The sequence below is a fragment of the Chiloscyllium plagiosum genome, unplaced genomic scaffold (assembly GCF_037043375.1).
Source record: "Chiloscyllium plagiosum isolate Xiang-an unplaced genomic scaffold, Cpla_swu_hap1 HiC_scaffold_27, whole genome shotgun sequence".
Taxonomy (NCBI): Eukaryota; Metazoa; Chordata; class Chondrichthyes; order Orectolobiformes; family Hemiscylliidae; genus Chiloscyllium; species Chiloscyllium plagiosum.
The window spans coordinates 22380505-22396354 of record NW_028270165.1 but is presented as its reverse complement, the minus strand read 5'-3'; the positions used below and the strand labels follow the sequence as shown (position 1 = coordinate 22396354).

The window sequence follows — 15850 nt, the reverse complement described above, 5'->3', positions numbered from 1 at the left end:
CCATGGTCAATCTACCCTCACCTGCACATCCTTTGGATTGTGGGAGGAGGCCAGAGCACCAGAGGAAACCCACGCAGACACAAGGGGAGAAGTGCAAACTCCACACAGAGAGTCGGCCCGAGAGTGGGATCAAACCCAGGTCACTGATGCTGTGAGGCAGCAGTGCTAACCACCGTGCCACTACCACATGCTGCTCTCTAAAGAAATGAATTTCAAAGACTCGGGAACACTTGAGAGAAAAACAAAACTCTCCTATATTAAATGAGAGGCTAGTCTCTGGCTAGAAATGAGTGGATATTACATTTACATTAAGTCCTCTCCAGATGTTATACAGCTTCATCAGATCATCTGTTTCTTCTAAACTCAAACTGATACAAGCCCAGCCTGACATCCTCCTGTCCCCGATTATAAGTTGAGTAAATCAGCGACCCTCGACCTGACTGGCATGACACAGGATGCCCCCAATCCAAGTTGACCTTAATTGTCTAATCTCTTGACGCCTACGCCACCATGTGGTCAGCCGCAACTCAGCCCTGAACGAGAGCAGAGGAACTGAATAGACGGCAGTGAGGTGGACATTGCATTCCCAGAGAATATTGGTCAAGTGAGAAAGTTGTTCAGCTCACATTCGGATCATTGCAGGGACCATGTCTCCTGTCATTTAAATATCATAGATCCCAATAACAGTCTACTTTTGTTGTACATTGTGTGTGTTTTACCTGATTTACTGTTGCTGTCATTCCCATTAGGGTGTGTGAATTCAGTACCAGATAATAGTCTCAGTTCTGAATTATCCTTGAGGATTGGTGTAGAACGTACAAAGTGTCAGTCATAATGGAAGAAGCTCTACTGTTTATTTAACCCTTTGCTGTCATTGTCCTGGGACAAAATGAATGGGGAAGTGTAGAGGGAGTTTTACTCTTCATCTAACCCAATGCTGTCTTTGTCTTGGCAGTGTTTGTTGGGGACAGTGTTGAGGTAGCTTCACTTTCAATTTAAGAGTAGAGGAAGCTTTATTCTGATTGTAATCCCATGCTGTCCTTGTCCTGGGAGTGTGAGATGGCATCTGTAATTGAAGTGAATGCAGACTTGCTGTGGGAGTGGAGGGTACTTCTACCTGAGCACACCCATCTTTGAGATTGCTGTGCTAATCAAGACACTCTCAGACACCTTCATTCACTTTTCCAACCAACCACAGGGTGGTTAAGGATGGTATAAATGCTGGCATTGCCAGCGATGCCCATACCCAATGCATGAATAAATACTTTTTGTTTAAAAGTTACATTCACGTTCCAAACCCTCTAATGTATGATTACTTACATGGAAGATTCCTGTCAGTTTCGAATATCATTTTAAAACATAGGAATGTGTCAACCATGTAGAAATATAACAAGAACAACAAATGGAGAAGTTAACAGGTAATGAGCAGGACCAGAATGCTGAGTCAGTCTGACCTCCATGGCTGAGAGAGTTCTCCCAGATGTTGAAGTTACACCAGTGCCTTTTACTCTTGCAGCTTCCCCAAAAGTTTGTCCCCGATGTAAGTTCATTCAATGACCCGAAGAACTAACTGTTTTTATCTCCATAGCTGCTGCCAGACTTGCTGAGTAATTCCAGCCCTTCTGCTTTATTCTTTTATCGGATTTGAGCTTCCCTAAGTCAGTGTAATGAAGAACTGCAATGCTGGAGATCTGAAACACAAAAATGCACCAATTGCTGGAGAAACTCAATAGGACTGGAATCAAAAGTGGAGAGAGAAGCAGAGTTAGCATTTCAAGTGCTGTGACCCTTCTTCACAACAGTTCTGGACGAAGGCCAGGATATTGACTTTGTTTCTTTCTCTCTCTCTATCCACCAGGGTTGCCAGACAGGCTGAGTTTCTCCAGCAATTTCTGTTCTGACACTTTCACAAGGTTGATGTTTGTTATTCATTCCTAAGTGCAAGGTGTCTTGCTTATGCCAATTCAGAGGGCAATTTAAGAGTCAACCACATTGCTGTGGATCTGGAGTCACATGTAAGCCAGACCGGGTAAGGATGGCAGTTTCCCTCCTGAAAGGACATTGGTGAACATGGGTTTTTATGACAATTGACGTCAGTGCCATCGATACCATACTGAGACTAATTTTGTGTTCCCCAGTTATGATTTGAATTATTCACATCTCACCTCTTGCTGTGGTGGGATTTGAACTCATGTTCCCTGGATTACTCATCCTGTGACATTATGTTCACAGTGTTGCTTCCCATCCTTTGCTATTTTGTGTTTGCCTTTTACGTCTTTGTCCTCTGATGTTTGGGAAATTGAACCTGTTTAAAAGATTGCCCTAAACCTGCCCCTTTGACCAAGTCTTTGGTCACCTGTCCTAATCTGTGCTCCACTCTTGTGATTTTTAAAGGAATTCTTTATTATGTTCACGTGAAGCACTTTGAGATAGTTCACTGCACCACAGAAGTTATTTGAATGCAGTTTGTATCCCTATCTTAATATCTGAAAGTAGAGGGTCATATTTTAAAAGTAGAAGACAAAAATGAGGATGATTTTTTTTTCTTTCTGATGGTTGTGTGTCTTCCTCAAAAGGCAGTGAATTCAAAATCTTTCAGGCAGAGGTAGATAGGTTCTTGATAACCAAGTGGATGACAGATTGTCGGGGATGTGTAGGAATGTAGAGTTGAGGTTGAATTCAGATCAGCCATGATCTTATTGAATGTTGCAGCAGGCTCGAAGGGCCGAGTGGCCTACTCCCGCCCATTGTATGTTTGTATCAAGCAGTCTGTGTCTCCCTTCTTATAGCTATGAACTGGGTCATTCCTTTCCAATATTGCGTCTTGTAGACAGTTAAGTGAACACCAGGTGGCCTCCTATTGGGAGCAGGCATATTGTAGGAATTGCAGTATTTCTTGTGTTAATTTTGTTGCTTCTCACTCAGTGTTGCTGAGAATCATCTAAATAAAAACCAAAACACTTCTATTATTATCGCACCAATGGAAGTGTTGGTTTGGATGTAACATTGTTGAATAAGCCATTCCCAGCTTTTCCAGAATTCTGTGTTTAAAGCCCTAGAGTCTGGTTTGTACCCCTGAAACAGTTCTTATCAAGGTCATATTTGACATCCTCTGTAACGGTGATAGGGATGAACATTGCCTCGTCGACCTGCGGACAGCCTCGATCAGAGTTAATAACAGTACTGACCCTCTCCAATATCGCTGTATGCTCTGGGAGGGTCTGCTTTTAGCGTCTTCCGTTCTTATTTATTTAACCGTAGCTGCTGGTGTTGGCATCTATACTGATGATATCCAACTGTGCCTGAACACCACTTCTCTCCCGACTCCTCTGTCATTTATAATTTACCAATAATTTCATCTGAATGCCTGCCCAGTTTATAACCATAAACATTCCCTTAGTTAAATATTGTGAAGGGTGAAGCCATTGTTTTAATCCCCAAGTTCGATGACACCCCCTCCAACCCCAGTAACTCTGTTGACATCCTTCTTGTCACATTTAAACTAGGATCGATAGATTCGTGAACAGCCAGGGGATGAACAGTTACAGGAAAAGGGCAGGGAAGTGGATGTGGGGAATGTCAGATCAGCCACGATCCTACTGAATGGAGGAGCAGGCTCAAGGGGCTGAATGGCGTATTCCTGTTCCTATTTTTTATGATTCCCGAGCCCTTACCTCTGATACAGGACACTGACTTCAGTTTGTGCCATTACTGAGAGTGCTGATGTTCCCTTGTGTAATATCAACAACTTAGCAGCTGCTGCAACCTCTCGCTCCTTTGTTACCTCTATACACAATATGCCAATGTGTCCAGGGGAGGCGATGGCCGACTTTATTGTCACCAGACTATTCAGCCAGTTAATGTTCTGGGGATTTAGGTTCAAAACCTACCACGGCAGATGGTGGAATCTGAATTCAATATAAATCTGGAATTAAGAGTCTAATGATGAAATCGTTGTGGTTTGTTTTAAAAACTTATCTGGTTTCCTGCTGTCCGAAACTGGTCTGATCTACATGTGATTCGGATCCACTGTCAGCTGGTTGAATCTTCACTGCACTTTCAATCAAAACCTCCAGGCGGAGGTTCACTATAACCTCCCCACTTTTATACTCTATTTAAATGCCAATCTCCCTTTTGCCGTCCCTATTACTCACTGAACTTAGATGAAGAGTTCATAGATGCTTCCAAATCCTCCTATTCAGCAACTTTCTCCATTTAACATTTAGCACATTTCCTGCTGGCAAAGTGTACAACCTCATTTTCCCACATTCTATTCCATCTGCCAAGGGTTTGCTCATTTGCTTAACCTGTCGATATCCCTCTCCATGTCATCCTCACCACCTGCATTCCAATCAACTGTCTCTGCTGCAGTCTTGGCAATAGTACATTCACTTCATGTTTCCAAGTAATTCATATCCATATTGTAAATAATTTTGGCCGCAGCCCTGATCCCTGTGGCACATTGCTCGTTACAAGTTGCGATCCTGAACATGCCCCTTATCCCTACTGCATCATTGGTTAGCCAATCATCTATCCATACGATTAGACTGTCCTCGATATCGTGCGAATATCATTGGCTCTGCCAGCAAATCTTTCCAAACTGTCCTTGAAAAAGTGGTGGTGAGCTGCCTCTTAAATTGATTCACAAATCTGATGTGGTCTATAATAAATGTTCAGGAGCGAGTTCCAGGATTTTGATCAATAACATCGAAGCAATGCGTATATGTCGCAGTTGGCATGTTGTGTTCACACTTATCTCCTCTTGCTGGTTGAAGTGATGGAGTGGAAGTTGCTCTTGAAGAGCCGCCACTCATATAATCAAGCCAGACAGATCGATTGTGGCCAGAGACTCTGCCATTTCGACTTCTCATCAATCTACATTCTTTCCATCCAAGTTTTAGTCACATCAAACTGCCACGCAATGCTGTTATGGCCTCAGTAAACTATAATAACGTGAAGATCGCTGGGATGACTTTCTCCATCCTAATATAAACACAGATCATTGTTTCCAGTTTTGGTGGAACAAAAGACATCATATTGGTGGATAATTACAGTTAGTGCAAACACAGCTAGCCATCGATAAATATTAATCCTGTTCACTTCAACGGCCAAATTTCAATTCAGAAACCAAGTGCACTCGGCTGCTTGTAACAGAGACAACATGACAAAATGGCTCATACGAGGAGAAATGGGACATTGAGGAGGAGTGAAATGTTTGCTTTTGGTCACCTCCACAATTGTTAGAAAAACAGGTTGAAATGATTCTTTAAAGCTGGCTGAAGTAATGGTGAAAAAAGACATTTCTTATTTCTGAAAGAATGGGGAAACAGAAGAGGGAATGAAATCTGACTTGGGAGCTATTTCCTATTTGTTGAGGATGTTGCTTCATCACAGTCTTGGTTTAGAGCATAAGCTCTTCATCGGGAATAAAGGGTGGCCCAAGGGGGCTGAGAGATAACAGGGAAGGAAGTGGGGCTGGAGGGAAGGCAGCTGGGAGTGCAATAGATAGATAGAGGTAGGGATTGATGGTGATAGGTCAGAGATGAGGGTGGAGCAAATAGGTGAGAAGCAAGGTGGACAGGTATGACAGGTCAAGAGGTTGGTGTCGAATTGGAAGGTTGGATCTTGGACAAGGTAGGGGAGAGGGAATTAGGAAACTGATGAAATCGATATTGATCCCATGTGGTTGGAGGGTCCCAAGGCAGATGATGAGGCGTTTTTCCTACAAGCGTCGGGTTGCAAGAGCTTGGCAGTGTAGGAGATCCAGGGCTTGCATGTCCTTGGTGGAATGGGAGGGGGAGTTAAACTGTTCAGACACAGGGCCGTCGGTCGTTTGGTTTTATTGTCCCAGAGTTGTTCCCTGAAACGTTCCGCTAGTTGGCGTCCAGTTTCCCCAATGTGGATGAGACCATATTGCGCGCAGTGGAAATAATCTTATAAATAGATTGCATAAATCTTAGCCTGCCAGAGTTATTTTCTTTAATTAAATTAAAGAATATTTTAATTAAATTGGGTGACTGCATGAAACGGTTTGTTGGTCAGATTTGAATCATCACTCCCAAATGAGACAATGCCATGAATATCAGTGAACTGTTGTTTTTGTTAAAATCCACAAGTTCTTGATGTATTTTCACAACTTACTGGTATTCACATCTGCACATTCAATGTCAAACTCTGACACCAGAAATGAAATTACAGCATTAATTTTGACTTACAATATTCGAAGAAACAAATTAATAGCACACAGTGAATACCAAGTCTGATTAATATGAAATTAAATTTGACCAAAAAATATAAAATCAAGATGGGAGATAAGAAATGGGAGAAGTGCATTAAGGCAAGAAATGCAGCATCATAGAAGGTGCTCCTCCAGTGAGTGTATTTTACCAACTAGCACTGCTAAATATAAACACTCTGATATGATCCTCTGGTTTTAATGTAAACCATAACCCCATACAGTAGATACCATTTAAATGAGTTAAAAATACAATCCTTGATCAAACCCAGCCTCCAGCCTTACCGCCGGCTTCTTGGAGCTTGGACCTTCCTTCAGCTCCGGGGGGTCGTTGAACTCCTGGGCTCCAGCTGCCACTCCTCCACTGAAGAAGCTTTGGAAAGCAGATGCAAAGGCAAGACACAGAACAGACCACCTTTGTAAATGAAAGCAGCTTACGGAGACATTGAGCAATAGCGACACATGGTTTTGACCCATCGATCTCTGGTTCATCTGCCCAGCACACTCACGCAGCACTACTCTGCTTCTGTGCTCCCAGAAGCTGGATTGTGGATCAGTTTAAAGTAGGTCCTATATCTCTGATAACATCGATACACAAGGCAGTGAAGAAAGGTTTCAGCACACTGGCCTTCATCAATTAGGGAATTGAGTATAGATGTTGGCAAGTTATGTTGTAGTTATACAGGACGTTGATGAGGCTGCACCTGGAATATTGTGATCAGTTTTGGTCCCCTTGGTGTTCTGACTTCTGACTTCTTCAACTCTGGGTTTGTGTTGAACTTGATGGGATACTTTGTGCAACTCAGCATGTTTAAACAGTATCTCTCAGAGGGATTCATTTGAAACTTTTCAGGAGGTGAGCTCAACAAGATTGAACTATTCAAATTTACTTGGACTCTCTTTTAAACTTACTTCAGGACCAGTAGTCAGAGACACAAACAGCATGGAAACAGGCCCTTCTGTCCAACTTGTCCATGCTGAGCTGATATCCTAAATTAATCGAGTCCCATTTGACAGCACCTGACCCATATACACTGGCAGCTTATTTCATATATATACCACCCTCTGCATGAAGACGTTGTCCCTTTAATATATTTCGCCTCTTACTCTCAACCTATGCCCTCTAGTTCTGGACTCCCCCTTCCCAGGGAAAAGACCTTGTCTATTACCCTGTCAATATCCCTCATAATTTTGTAACTTCTGTTGGGTCACTCCTCTGCCTCCGATGCTCCAGTGAAAACAGCCCCATCCTATTCAGCCTCTCTCTATAGCTCAAACCCTCCAACCCTCAGCAATATTCCCGTAAATCGTTTCTCATAGAGAAGTTAGCGTTTCAGTCCTGAAGAAGGGTTAATACCCAAAACGCTGACTACTCCACATCCTGGTGCTGCCTGGCTTGCTGTATTCTCCCAACCTCCTGCTTGCCTGCTACGGGTTGCAACATGTAGTGGCTCAGTGTTACCACTGCAGCCTCACAGTGCTGGGGACCCAGGTTTGATTCCAGCCTTGGGTGGCTGTCTGTGAGGAGTTTGCACATTCTCCCAGTGTCTGCGTGGGTTTTCTCTGGATGATCCTGTTTTCTTCCATAAACCAAAGATGTGCAGGTCATGTGGATTGGCAATGCTTAATTGCCCATAGAGTTAGGTACATTAGTCAAAGCGAAACGGGTCTGGATGGGTTAGTCTTCGGAGGGTCGGTGTGGACTTGTTGGGACAAATTGCCTGTTTCCACACTGTAGCTAATCTCATCTGCACTACTTTTGTCACTAAAGAATGGCAGAGAAGACTTGACGGGCCGAATGGACTAACTTCTGCTCCGATGGTCTTGCGGTCTTAGGTTTCTCTGGAACATTTCATTGGCAATGTGCAGTCCCTGGCTCAATGAGCAGCAGTGTCCATTGAAAGCAAAGCTCATTGTATCGTAGAACTCCTACAATGTGGAACCAGGTCCTTCAGCCCAACACATCTGCACTGATCTTCCGAAGAGTAACCTACTCAGATCCATTTTTCTACCCTCCGTATATTGCACACAGACCCCCTAGGGTGGAATTGATCCTGGGTTCCGGTGCCATGAGGCAGCAGTGCTAACCATGAGGCACCATGGGGTTGTGGCTGTGGGGTGTAGGGGAGGCACTTGCAGTCCAGCAGAAAACAAAAACAGCCCACCTACTCTCCCACTGTCAGAACTGCCAGAGGTTCAGTCCTGGGGTGTGACCGAAGGCAGCGTCACCGGTGGGATCTGATTGCTGGGAGCGCTGGTGCCTCCGCTGGTGGTTCCGCAAGTTGCAGGAAAACATGAACCTCTTCCCACAGTCGTGCCAGCTGAAGGGCCTCTCCACGGTGTGGACGGACTGGTGCCTCAGCAGGGCTGAGGAATTGCTGAAGGCCTTCCTGCACTTAGGGCAACTGAACGACCTCTCCCCAATGTGGACCCACCAATGGGCCAGCAGGTCGGAGGAAAGAGCAAAGCCCTTCCTGCACTGTGACATCTGGGCAGAAGAATGGCCTCTCCTCGGTGTGGACCCACTGGTGTCTCAGCAGGTGGGAAGAACTGCTGAAGGCCATCTCGCACTTGGGGCCGGAGAACGGCCTTCCCTGGTGTGGACCAACTGGTACGTCAGCAGGGCAGAGGAATCACTGAAGGCCTTCCCGCACTCAGGGCAGCAGAAGGGCCTCTTCCCCTCTGTGGACCCACTGGTGCTTCAGAACCCTTTCAAATTTCACAATATGCTTCTGATAGGAGGGAGACCAGAATTGCACACAATATTCCAAAAGTGGTCTAACCAATGTCCTGTACAGCCACAAAATAACTTCCAAACTCCAATACTCAGTCAGAGGATTGGGAAAGCTTTCGAAACCCACAAAAAACAAGCAGGAAAGAATGGAGGGACAAACCGAATTTTTGAGAGTCAGCTTGGAAGCATCAATGAGAAATCGGCGGACTGGGTTTATTGGGTACCCGTTCTCCTTAAATACACTATATACGTATTTCGCTTGTGCTCTTCGTAGTTTCTCTGTGCTGCAGTGTGTAGTGGCTCGTTGATATAATGTCCTGATGCAGCTTCGTTTGTGGGTGTTGGCATGATTGCTTCTGTGGTTAAGCACTTGGTTTGCGTGTGTTGTTTTCCTGTCGACGCTAGTTTGAAGTTCCCCATTGACTGTTCGCTCTACTGTGACATCTAAGAATGGCACTTTGTTGTTGTTCTCCTCCTCTTCAAACCAGGAGACCCCTCAGGCCACAGTCTCACTACTTGGAACACCAATATACAGACTAGTCAAAGGCCTCCACTGAAGACTAAAACACCAAGTCGAAGATTCACGCCACTCCATTTACTCCATCCAAGAATTCCTGAACACCAAATACTCTAAGATAGAAGAGGATGGAATAATGATGTCCTTTGACATAACAGCCCTGTTCACATTCATTAACATCAACGTGGCCAAAGAAAACTGGAGACACTACTCGTAGAACCAAAGTCACAAACACAGCACCAACTTCATCAGCAAAGATAGCACTATCCAGCTCGTGGAACTGTGCCTTATCACCCACTTCATATTCAGTAACAAGCCCTACAAACAAATCAACGGAACACCCATGAAACCACCAGTATCAGGATTCCTAGCAGAAACAATAATGCAGAGACTCGAACAAACAGCCCTTCAAACGATCCAACCCAAACTTTGTGTCCGCTACAGTGATGACACTTTTGTCATCAAAAAATGAAACAAATTAGAGGAAACCTACAACACCATCAACAATATCCTTACGGGCATAAAATTCACAAAAGAGGAGAACAACAACAAAGTGCCATTTCTCAATGTCACAGTAGAGCGAACAGTGAATGGTAAATTCAAAACAGCGTCTACAGGAAAACAACGCACGCGAACCAAGAACTTAGCTACAGAAGCAATCATCCCTGCACATACAAACAAATCTGAATCAGGACACTGTTTCAACGAGACACGACACACTCGAGCACCCAGGAACTTCGAAGACCAATCAATAACTGTACAGCGCATTTAAGAAGAACGGGTAGCAAACAAACCCCACAGAAAATTGCTTCCCTGACCGGGAATCGAACCCGGACCGCGGCGGTGAGAGCGCCGAATCCTAACCACTAGACCACCAGGGAGATGTCAATGCATGGTGTCAGATCTGCTAGAAATGACTTACCTGCCCGAAAATCGAACCCGAGCCGCGGTATATCGAAGGCTTTCACCTGTGCAACCACCAATATCATTTCTTGTATCCATTGCTCCCGGTGCGGTCTCCTCTACATTGGGGAGACTGGAGACTCCTCGCAGAGTAAAGTCACAGCGCTGAGGGAACATCTCCAGGGCACCCGCACCAATCAACCCCATCGCCCTATGGCCCAACATTTCCCCCCACCTCCCTCCCACTCTGCCGAGGACATGCAGGTCCTAGGCCTTCTCCATCGCCGCTCCCTCCCCATCCGATGCATGGAGGAAGAACGCCGCATCTTCCGCCTCGGATACATTCAACCCCCAGGACATCAATGTGGACTTCACCAGTTTCCTCATTTCCCCTCCCCTACCTTACCTCAGTTCCAACCTTACAGCTGACCTGTCCTACCTTCCAATCTCCCTGACCACCTATCCGCTCCACCCTCCTCTCTGACCTGCCACCTCCACCCCCACCCCCATTCACCTATTGTACTCTTTGCTACCTTCTGCTCAGCTCCCCACCCCCCCCCCCACCCCCACCAATTTATCTCTCCACCCTGGAGGCGTCCTGCCTCTATTCCTGATGAAGGGCTTTTGCCCGAAACAGCGATTTTCCTGCTCCTCGGAAGCTGTTTGACCTCCTGTGCTTTTCCAGCACCACTCTGATCTAAACTCTGGTTTCCAGCATCTGCAGTCCTCACTTTTGTCGAACCAGTAAACCCAGTGTGCCGATTTCACATCAACAAACTGACTCAAGCAGACGCAACGTGTGCAGAAACCCTAGCCACATTACTTTACATTCAAGATATCTGGGAAATGATGTCCAGACAACTCAGCCTTCTCAGCATCATGGTAGCCCACAAACCTACCAACACACTTAAACAGCGGCTAATGAACCTGAAATACCCGATACAAACAACCAGCAAACGAATGTTATTTACAAAATACCATACAAAGAAATATATACATGAACTCTGCCGCACAGTTCTCTGTGGCAAGAAATGCTGGGATGAGATAAGGAAGATTTTTTTTCAGCCAAAAAGAATCGGCACTGACTGGACAGCCATTTAAAATCAACGCTGTCAGCCCAGGATGGAAGATCCAAAGGGATGAACAGCTTTCATATTTCCTGAAGATTTACAAAACTGAGACTGGGTTTTGGTGTTTGTTCCCTCTCCACTCCCAGGAGCCGCAGTGGTTGGGGCGGTGAGTTGGGGAAATTGAAATGTGCCCGTGAGCAGCGTGTGGGGCTCTTTCAGCTTCCCCTCCTCTGACAGCGCTGTGGCTTGACTCTGATGTTCTCAGGGACACTTACTGACGCGAGACAGTGAAAAGATTCTCGTTCCTGCAGATCAGGAATTCAAACCGTATGCCGGCTTCAGGACAATGAGAAAGATTAATTGGGGTGTGTGAAGAAGCTGTGAGTTGCATTTCAAACAGGTAGGTGGAGTCAGATGCGTCATCCATTGCGCCCCTGGCACTGTGCGTATCTAACGCCACCATGCTGCAGAGCTCTGACGTGAACACGGACATGCGCAGCAATGGGAATATTCACAAGGTGAACAGCCAAAGATAATCACCGTCACTGATTCCCTTCCATTGTCTCAACTTTGTGAAGCAGTATCTTTCATTGGGAAATAAAACACCTTTGTTCTTAGGTACCTGCTTCATTTCGATCACGACTTCATGCCCCTCACTGTTCTAGTCTCATTTCCAAACACTTGACTCATTGCCTCAAAAGCAGCTCTGTGGGTATCTGCTTGTTCCACCCTGACAGGCAGTGGGTTGCAGATTCCCGACCAGTCTCAACGTGATTGAAATATTTCAACCCCTCCACTGATGTGCATCTAAAAAAAAACCGTGGAGCAATCTCCCTTTCTTTCTGACGACAGTTCTCAACTGTAGTCGGCAGGGTTCACACCTGCGTGGGGAAACCGCAATGGATTTCAAGTCTGTCGCATTAACCACTCGGCCCACGAATACAGAACCACACTGACAGCTTCATTTCCCAGGTCTCTCTGTCTGTGGAGCTGAGAAAGAGTGAATCATTGCAGAACTTGTTTGAATCCAATCACTTAACAGGTTTCGAAAGTGTTAAATATCTGCAAATGGCGAGTCTGGGTGTTTCATCCCGAAAGATGAAATGGACGTTCAGTTAAAAACAAAAACTGAAATTGCAGGAGCAACTCAGCATGTCAGGCAGCATCTGTAGAAAGAGAATCAGAGACAACATTTCAGAAATCTTTTTTTTCCTTATCCAGGTACAGCCAAACCTGCTGAGTTTCTCCAGCCGTTTCTCTTTCTGTTTCGGATTCTCAGCATTCGTAGTCCTTTACGTTCGAAATTAAATCAATTCAGAAACCCCTTTGTGCTTCCTCAGTGGAGAAGATTTCCGTTTGGGAAACATTTTCCTGACACCATTAAAAACGCTCATCTTCGCAGCCAAGAAAGCGGTAGGAGGGAGAACAACAAACACTCCGTGCCTGGGTGGTCTCCAACCACAAACCTTCCGATTAACAACCGAACAGGCTGGCCAATTGCGATAGAGAGATACGTAAAAGCACAGCTTGCACAGTCTGTTAGAGGAGGCGGTTCGTCAATGCATAATTCTGTCTGTCGTGCCTAGCATGAACACTGTCCTCTACAGTTTTACTTTTATATGCTAAAGCCTGGGCCATTCATTGTGAAGACATGGGGACAGTCTGATCCCGCCATCTGCAGGCACATCCATGTCACTAGGAACTAGCTTTCCTACACCGGGGCCATCGCCCTTTGAGCCTTTCAGTGTTTTGCCTGTTCCCGACTTTTCATAGTGACCCGGAGCCGAGAAGGGGTTTGAATTCCTGATGTGCAGGAACGAGAATTTTTTCAATGTCTCAGTTCAGTTCATGTCCCGAGAATAATAGAGTCAATCTCCCGGCCTCTTAAACAAGGGGACGGTGTCTGGACTGTCTCTGCTCAGTCGGACAGTTCATTCCTTCATTCTCCTCTAATTCCATTTCCCAAAGAGTTTCTAAAGAGTCACAAAGCGGGAGACTGGGATTTCTGTTTTACTTCATGAACATTTTTCCACCTGCTAACTGACAATATTTTGCCAAAATCTCTTCCCGATTGTAACACTTGCATCATGTCCAGGCATGAGGTATTTCCACTTTTGGGAATGTTCTCTTTGGAGCAAAGAAGGTTAACTGGAGATGTCCAGGGGCTGTTGGCAATGATGGGAGAAGAAGTGGTGGGAATGGGCAGGTTAATGATCAGAAGAACCTATTGCCACTGACGAGGGTCAGTTACTAGAGGAAAGGGATTGAAGTTCTTTAATGGAAAGCCGCATTTGTGTTGAACAAACACAGGGAATACTACAGAAAGGCAACGGGTCGAGCAGCATCTGTGGAAAGGTAAACAGAGCCGACGTTTTGAGTGTGCTACGGTTTTTGTTCAGAACACGAGTTTCCTGCATGGCAATAAATTCCCAGACGTGAGAAAACGTGGCTTTATTGAGACGGGTTTTGTGAAGTTTGAGCGATAATGCAACCAATAGGAAGTCATTTAAAATCGCCAGCGAAGAAAGCATAGTCAGCAGGTTACCACACTGGGCGGGAGAACCCCAAAGGGTGTCTAAGGCAGCAACGTAAATGTTCGGTCACAAGTGGAGGCCTAATATTTCTCATGGAATGTTTCCAACAGGAAAGGTGAGTATTGGGCTTGTCAGCCTATTTCAGCTTCCCCTCCTCTGACAGCGCTGTGACGTGAACAAAATTAAATCTATGGTATTGAATGACATAGCGTCGGATGATGTGGTGTCTGTGTGTGTGGAATTGAGGAACCACAAAGGCAAAAAAAACATAATTGGAGTTGTGTATAGACCTCCTAACAGTGGTCAGGACCAGTGTCGCAACATGTGCCGGGAAATAGAGAAGGCGTGTCAGAAAGGCAAGGTCACAGTGATCATGGGAGACTTCAATATGCAGGTGGACTGGGTAAATAATGTTGCTAGTGGATCTAAAGAAAGGGAATTCATGGAATGCTTACAGGATGGCTTTTTGGAACAGCTTGTCATGGAGCCCAGAAGAGAGCAGGCTATTCTGGACCTAGTGCTTTGCAATGAACCAGACTCTATAAAAAATCTTAAAGTACGGGAACCCTTAGGAAGTAGCGACCATAATATGGTAGAGTTCAGTCTGGAGTTTGAAAGGGAGAAGGCAAAATCTGATGTAATGGTGTTACAGTTGAATAAAGGTAATTATGAGGGCATGAGAGAGGAACTGACTAAAATAGACTGGAAGCAGAGGCTAACCGGGAAGACAGTAGAGCAAAAATGGCAGGAGTTTGTAGGTATAATTGAGGACACTGTACAGAGGTTCATTCCCAAGAAAAGAAAGATTATCCGGGGAGGGATTAGACAACCTTGGCTGACAAAGGAAGTCAGGAAATGTATTAAAGAAAAAGAGAGATCCTATAAAGTGGCTAAGAACAGTGGGAAATCAGAAGATTGGGAAGGATACAAAAGCAAACAGAGTATAACAAAGAGTGTAATAAGAAATGAGCGGATCAAATATGAAGGTAGGCTAGCCAGTAATATTAAAAATAATAGTAAAAGTTTCTTTCAGTACATAAGAAACAAACGACGGGCAAAAGTAGAGATTGGGCCACTTCAAACTGATGCAGAAAGCCTAGTGATGGGAGATAAGGAAATAGCAGGAGAACTTAACAAGTACTTTGCGTCAGTTTTCACAGTGGAAGACATGAGTAATATCCCAAAAATTAAAGGGTGTCACGGGGCTGAGTTGAGTATGGTTGCCATTATGAAAGAGATAGTGCTAGAAAAGTTAAAAAGTCTTAAAATTGATAAATCACCTGGCCCCGATGGGATACACCCTAGAGTTCTGAGAGAGGTGGCTGAGGAAATAGCAGAGGCATTGGTTGAGATCTTTCAAGAGTCACTGGAGTCAGGAAAGGTCCCGGATGATTGGAAGATGGCTGTTGTAACCCCCTTGTTCAAGAAAGGATCAAGGCAAAAGATGGAAAATTATAGGCCAATCAGTTTAACCTCGGTTGTTGGTAAAATTCTAGAATCCATCATTAAGGATGAGGTTTCTAAATTCTTGGAAGAGCAGAGTCTGATAAGTCAACATGGATTTCGTAAAGGGAGGTCATGCCTGACAAACCTGTTGGAATTTTTTGAAGAGGTAACAAGTAGGTTAGACCAGGGAAACCCAGTGGATGTGGTCTATCTAGACTTTCAAAAGACCTTTGATAAGGTGCCACACGGGAGGCTGCTGAGCAAGGTGAGGGCCCATGGTGTTCGAGGTGAGCTGCCGGGATGGATTGAGGATTGGCTGTCGAACAGAAGGCAGAGAGTTGCGATAAAAGGTTCTTTTTCAGAATGGCAGCCGGTGACGAGCGGTGTCCCGCAGGGTTCGGTGCTGGGGCC

At 45.1% G+C, this 15850-nt stretch overlaps 1 protein-coding gene and 1 non-coding gene across 2 annotated transcripts in view; one reads left to right on the top strand and one right to left on the bottom strand.

The window, feature by feature from the left end:
• LOC148143415 (uncharacterized) overlaps positions 1–15850 on the top strand; it is a 753683-nt gene that overhangs the window by 516916 nt on the left and 220917 nt on the right. The window lies entirely within an intron of this gene.
• On the bottom strand, positions 10296–10367 carry trnae-cuc (transfer RNA glutamic acid (anticodon CUC)). The gene has a single exon. It is a non-coding gene; the product is annotated as a tRNA-Glu (tRNA).